This window comes from Vanacampus margaritifer, chromosome 1 (genome assembly GCF_051991255.1).
Source record: "Vanacampus margaritifer isolate UIUO_Vmar chromosome 1, RoL_Vmar_1.0, whole genome shotgun sequence".
In the NCBI taxonomy this organism is placed as follows: Eukaryota; Metazoa; Chordata; class Actinopteri; order Syngnathiformes; family Syngnathidae; genus Vanacampus; species Vanacampus margaritifer.
Genome location: NC_135432.1, coordinates 33,576,023 through 33,583,142, shown reverse-complemented (window position 1 = coordinate 33,583,142; position 7,120 = coordinate 33,576,023).

Sequence of the window (7,120 nt, the reverse complement as noted above, 5' to 3'; positions counted from 1 at the left end):
TTCTGATCACTTATTAACAAACCAGGCTTACTTAAATGTGCTATTTATTTAGCCGACAAAATCGATATTGTGAGTCTGACGTCACTTTAGTTCCATTGACCAAAATCTATGGGGAGTGATTTGGCTAAAATCTCACTGTTTCAGAGGAAAATAGTTTGCTGACAAGCACAGTTAAAGTAAAAAAAAAAAAGTTGATTATCTAAAAACGAAAGCCAGTTGTTTGTTAATTATTACATGCAAATGTGTTTTTTGTCTTTTGTATTCATAATGGTTCTTTAGCCAAGAAAGTATATACAGGTATATTTTTATTTCTATCCAAATACCTGATTATTCGCTAGAATTTTCAATGGAATATTTGAAAACCAAAATATTCGATAGCTGCAGCCCTAATAATATTAATTTTGAGTTGTTTTGAGGCACGCCCACACGAGTTCTTTCACCACACGCCCCTGCCAAAACTAACTTGCACGCCACAAGCCATACTGCCCACGCTGCACCCCAACTTCAAATTTTTACTAACATAATAAATAACATATATTCTTATAAATTATGTTTGATCCAAAAGGAACTTACATAATTATTGTGTTTCAAATAATTTTATTTGTGTTAATATGTTCAAATGTTAAAAAAAAAAAACATTTAAACAATAAATAAATAATCGTTTTGAATAATCGTGATTAAAAATGATCACCAAAATAATCGTGATTATAATTTTTTCCATAATCCAGCAGCCCTAAAATGCAACGTGTGTATACTCACCTGCTGGACAATAGTTCAAACAGACTTTCGACTACAAGGAAGACAAAAAGAAAAACAATGGCATAATGTATTTTTTTTTAATTGCAAGGGTTCAACCAGAAATGTAAAAGGAGAAAGTATACTGCCAAGTTTTGGTCAAGCTCTCAGTGTCACAAGGACAAGCAGGCACATTTCAGGTGTGAGGACTGGACTATGAAAACGTTTTACTATTTGAAATGGGGCCGGTCATTTCCATGCCAGTCGCTTGTCCTCACAAGGGTTGCAGGGGGCACTGGAGCCTATCCCAGCTGGCTACGGACAGTAGGCGGGGTACACCCTGAACTGGTTGCCAGCCAATCGCAGGGCACTTTTTTAAATCATTTTAAAGTTATTAAATGTATGTGAAAGTTAATCATGTGATCAAATTAATTACACATTTGTAGAAAAAAAATAGATTTTTTTACCAATGCATCTAATATTCTTTTTTTTTTTAGCTATGTTTTTTGACCAACTGCCATACAGCTACCACAGCTAGCATGTAGCCTACTCGAGTAAAAAATTCAAACTTTAACATTCATTTGCAGCCTGATTATTTGCAACCATGTCACTGTTATCAGAGTAATACGACAATTAAATGAGTATTCAAATAAAATGTTACTTTCTCTGGCTTTTTTTGTGTAGAGTTTTTATATTCTCTTATTTCGTTTTTCTCTGGGAGTATCCAGAATGTACCCAGGTGCCTCCCACCTTCCCAAAACATGCATTTGATGACGCAAAATTGTCCATGGTATAGTAGAGTCTGAATGGTTGTTTGTCTATATGTGCCCTATGACTGACTGAATGAATTAATTAATGGTGGCTGGCTAGATGGATGGATGGATGGATGGATGGATGGATGGATGGATGGATGGATGGATGGAAAACAGTATCTCTTAGCATTCACATGCTATTTCTAATGTACTTGGAAATTGAGCTGTTTAGGATTAAATGAATTCAGGTCTTTAAATCGGGCAAAACGTATCATTGAATGAAATCAGACAAACAGGTGCCCCAGGAAATATGTAATTAGGTACTTATAGTTTTTCATCATGTAATATCTGCTTTTACTCTGAAGCTCAGCTACATTCCAGTTCCCCTTTGTTCAAGCCGACTTGACTCTACATCTGTGCTGTCATCTGTCCTGGCTGCCAAGCTGGTGATGCAACCTCATCTCTAATCACATCCATGCACATACATACACACACAGGCACACATACTGTATGTACATGCACGCATGTATGCACACACACAATTTGATTGTCTTGGAATGACTCCAGATACGTGATATTTTGTATTCCACTGATGTGTAAATACAGCCTTAAACCAAAATTCATAATGGCTTCAATTTCAAACTACTGCATGTTATTAGTTTGTCTTGGGCATGTGAGAGAATCAGGGGTGTTGAATAGCGCTGACATCAGGCCTAAATTTTTTCACAAATCTATACTATTGGTCAGTCCACACGTGTGCTATTTTAACCAATTATCGCTCAAGTGGTGAAACGGACTTGCTCTCTTTGACGATAAAATGTAAATGGATGAGTAAATATGAACAAACACATTTTTTTTGGTCTCTTGAAAAATGATGATTTTGGAGGACTGTTTTTACTTTTTTCCTCTACATTTCCACTTTCAACATAATGCGTCATTCAAACCATAGGAAACACATTTCCAGCAGTTCAGTACCATGGACAGTTTCCATCTAATTGAGTCAATAAATTGTGTGTGTGTGGGTTCTCGTCACCAATGGATTGTGAACATGTGACTGACATGCACTTAGATATCTGCCAGAGCACAAGTAATGGATCAACTTTAAGCTTTTACTGATCAAAAGCTATTGCTTTTTGCCCAAGATTCCCCCATCACATTTTCTGTTATGCGTCTTTTGAGTACCGAGAAGTGCACTATAATACACAAATCAAAGTATAATCGTGATTTAAGCAGGGTGCACTTTGTATTTGTATTTTTTTTTTTTACATCCACTTTTAGCTCTCATGCCCCGTGACATTGACATAATCTGGATTTTGAGGTCCACCTCTCTGTGCGTCTGAATAGAGCCCAAAATCTCATATATGAGCAAGAACCATGGTAAGGAACATGGAATTAATGTGTCAAGGAATGTGACAGGATGGAACATTTGCAAAACTTCATGCCCAAATGAGTTGTTGGATAAGAAATTATGTTGTCCTTAATTCTTTCACTGCCATTGACGGTTATAAACGTCAAAAAATAATTTTAACTATTTCTATTAGTTTAACATGTTTTTTCTACTTTTATTAACAAGGGTATGAAAACCTAGATTTGTTTTATTGTACATTTCGAACAGATATAAAATTTGTGATTAATTGTGAGTTAACTATTGAAGTCAGGCGATTAATTACGATTAAAAATTGTAATCGCCTGACGCCCCTAATTTTTAATAATCATCTCATTAGGAGATTCAAATTTTTAATTGTAATTAATCGCATGACTTCACTAGTTAACTCACGATTAAGCGCAAATTTTATATCTGTTTTAAATGTACAATAAAATGTGTTTTCTAGGTTTTCATACTCTTGTTAACAAAAGTGGGAAACTAATAGAAATAGTTACAATTATTTTTTGACGTTTATACCGTCAATGGCAATGAATGAGTTAAAATCTTGAGTCTCCATGCACTTTAAGTGCAGTTATATTCTATTCCATTTTAAAGTAGAATCATTTTCCACAAATAGCCCATTCCCCAATGGGACACAATCTGCATTGTTTTGTGCTGCAAAATAGAAGTGGTAATGAGCTGGCTGTGAAGTTTAGATATTTACAAGTTCTCTCAGAAGGAACCTAGTGAGGTAGTAGCTCGTGTGGTCTGGTACAGATATTATTCAAGTTTGCACTGATTACAATTAGCCAGCATCAAAGCATTAACTTTGCGTCTGGCTTTTTGCTACCCTGTTTCCAAAAAAAGGGCCAGTCTCAAGAGGGATGTGGAGAGAAGAAGAGTAAGGGGACTCACGTTCAAAGCAGTATCCCTCCAACATGTCCCAAATGTGTCGTTATCAAGTATTTCGGTGCCATGCCAACTGTTGAGCCAGTAGTTGGCTGCCGGTAGCCACAGAGATGCATGACCATATAGTGAAAATGTAGAAGCTGAAGCAACATAAGAATTATTCCTTAGTACTGCTTGTCACATGTTATTAAATGTGAAGTGTTTTATTGATTTAATGTTCAATGTCAATAGTGCTTAACTTGCTACATATCTTGATTAATATTAAAGAATTAAATGCATATGCAAACATTTAATCAAACCTTCCTTATTCTTCAATAATGTAAAGCTAGTTTTTGAAGCGCAACTTATTTTTATTTTACTAAGATGCAGTCAATAAAGGTTTTATGAACAAACTATTTACTCTTCCATTATTTCCCAAAGGGTATGTTCTTTTTCAAATTTAAACAAATTGGCCGCCCATCAGCATCCTGGAAGAGTGTATTCAAGCTTGGTAGATGTGGCAACGTGAGCTACAATTATTTTTTTATCAACAATTTTCTTTTTATGTTCTTGTTTCTGGGTTTCTGTGCAGACTGACCAGTGTGTTCTGTGCACATACCAAAAAACACACACACACAAATAAGATCTTTAATATTTGTCATATGTCATCTTTGTAAAACTGTACATGTTGACGGTGTCATGGTAGACTGCTCCTTGTTAGTCATCCTCCATCACCTGTGAAGCTGTGAGGTGATGATCCTGCTTCTCCCTCCATTCAACCATTTTCTACCTTTTGTCCTCATTGGGGGCTCATGTGAAATGGAACCTATCCTAACTGTATTGAAACTCTGGACTTCTAGCCAGCAAAACAACCGCACATTCTATGGAAAAATTATTCTCTGATTGGATGGATCAATTAAAATGAATTAAGTAATGTTTTTGGAAGGTGGAGAAAACTCAGCAAGCACAGGGAAGAACATACCAAGTCCACATCACAGGAAGGGCCTGAGCCGAGATTTGAACCCAGGACCTATCAACTGAGATAAAGACTAACTACTAACACTCTTCTGCCCCAGAATAGTTTTCTGTAGAAATGCTGTAAATTATTTACATATGTGGGTGTAGACATTTGTAATGTAAATAACAGCGCTTATTGGAATTGCAAACTATACGGTCATTTCAGCTCTTTTGAGCCTTTAGCTACGTCAATCTGCACGTGAGAATTTTTGACACATTTTTTCTCACTCTGGGGTCCAAAAAAAAAACACACGCACCAGCTGCCACAATGACGTTTTGCATCCACGTGAAAAACGCACTTGAGCAGGCTGTCAGATTAGATGCACGATAAAACACAACGACATAGTCAAAAAGTCCTACAACACAGTTTGCAAATGGATGGGAAGTCCAGATACATCATAAAAATAAATGCCCATGTATGTAAAATTTGTACTGTAATAAGGATTTTGTGAAAGAGGAGATTGCATATGAACATGTAAGTTTAACTTTGCTTGCATGTCACTAAGCAGTTTTGACTGTCCATTCCTAATACACAGTATTCGTTGTGTCATGAGCAGGGTGTTCATGCTAAACCCACATGTATATTCAGTGTGGTAACTTGTTAAAAAAAATATATTTTTATTATTGTGAACCCCAATTAAGATATGTATAACAACCATCTGGTTACAATAAGAAGCTTATGTATCCAGAGCTCAATGGATCCCATCTTGTGACTATTCAAAATACACCCAGTATACATGCACATTTTTTTTCTCCAAGGATAAGTGAAGCCCTAATGTACAATCTAAGAAGATTGTTCCCTAAGCTTTCAAAGATCGTAATTGATAGAAAAGAGATGAATCCATTTCAGACAGAGATTTAGCTTGAGCTCCAGTACCAGATTGAGAGGTGTAAGACCAGAGGCCAGGTTATTCTCTTATCTTTGTGGTTTAAGCTCTCTGACAAAAAGCAGCCCTCCTGGCATTTAGAACATGTCTGCAACAACACCATTGGTTCTGTTATCCCCCCCTCCCCCCACCCCAACCCCGTTTGGCCTCCAGAGAGAACATCTTAGTATCTCTAAATGTCACGTTAAGTGCTTTTCTTGTCCCACACTAAAACGAGATGCTTTGTGAATATAAAGAAGGCCTTCTCTGGATGGCTGCCATAGCTCAGAGAGAGCGGCGCTTCTTTTGAGCTCTGCTTTTCCTTCTGCCCTCCTACATGTCTGCAATGAGGACACGGAGGATGGCAGACTCTTCATACTCTGCAAGTTGGGAGAGGAACTCACATTAGAGACTCTTGCTTTAGAATGGAGTCTTCTGCCAAGAACAGTAAAATCAAGATTGTGCGACTTTGGGCATGTCCACTTCCTGCATATACTGTACGCCGACCAAGAATTTGAAAAGATCTACCTATCCCTTAGAATTTTGTTCACCACACTATAAGTGGGAGGATGCATAAAAAAATCATCATCATTGACCTCATCTTCTCCTTGACATATTACATTTCTTCTGTATTTTTCATAGCAGACTGCAGTGAAAGTAAACTTTCTTCCTCCCCTTCCTGCTGCCACGCGTTTCCATCGTCCCGTCCCACAAGGCTGATTCACCACTTGTGACCCCCATGACTGCCTTGTTGAAAATAAACAACAGAGAGACAAATGAAACCCAGCAGGCAGAAAAGGATTGTGGTGGTGGTGGACGAGATGATACACAGCATGTCTGACATAAAGAAAATGGCAGCGTGTCAAACCATTGCTGACTGTGATTCCAGTCATTTGCCTTTGACAAAGTTAGAGTGTTTGATGTCAGGTTTTATTATCAGTGTACCTACTGTACTGTTGTGGCTGGTAATTGAATATGTTTCTGGGTCTGTGTGTGTATGTGTACTTGCAGACCGGCAGTCATTACCGCAAAGCCTTCCTTTTTCTATGTGACTTCTTCAGAGCAAAGCTGCACAACCTCTAACAAATGGATGACTTCTAGACATGTGCACCAACGTCTTGTCCGACAACTGGACTCCTCTGTCTCATTGTGATGCCTCACTTAAACAGTGGGTCAGTTTAGTGACACGACCTTTGAGGAGTCTCTCCCCATTTGCCTCAGGGAACCATGTTCTTCACTGGGCTTGTGGCAGGAATTAATATCCCTCTTAATCAGCTCTCAGAGGAGGCTGTCTGCAGACTGGCTGGGCATATGACGCTTGTTCTGATGAAGGGTTCAACTTCTGATATGCTGTCTTGACATATTATTTTCTAAATAACATCTGCTTTGTACAATATGTTGTGTGCGTGTGAAGCTTTTTCTTGTTTGTAATGCAAAGGAAATGGAACAATTTACCATAGTTGTGAATATAAATGAGTATAAATTGTCTACTTGCC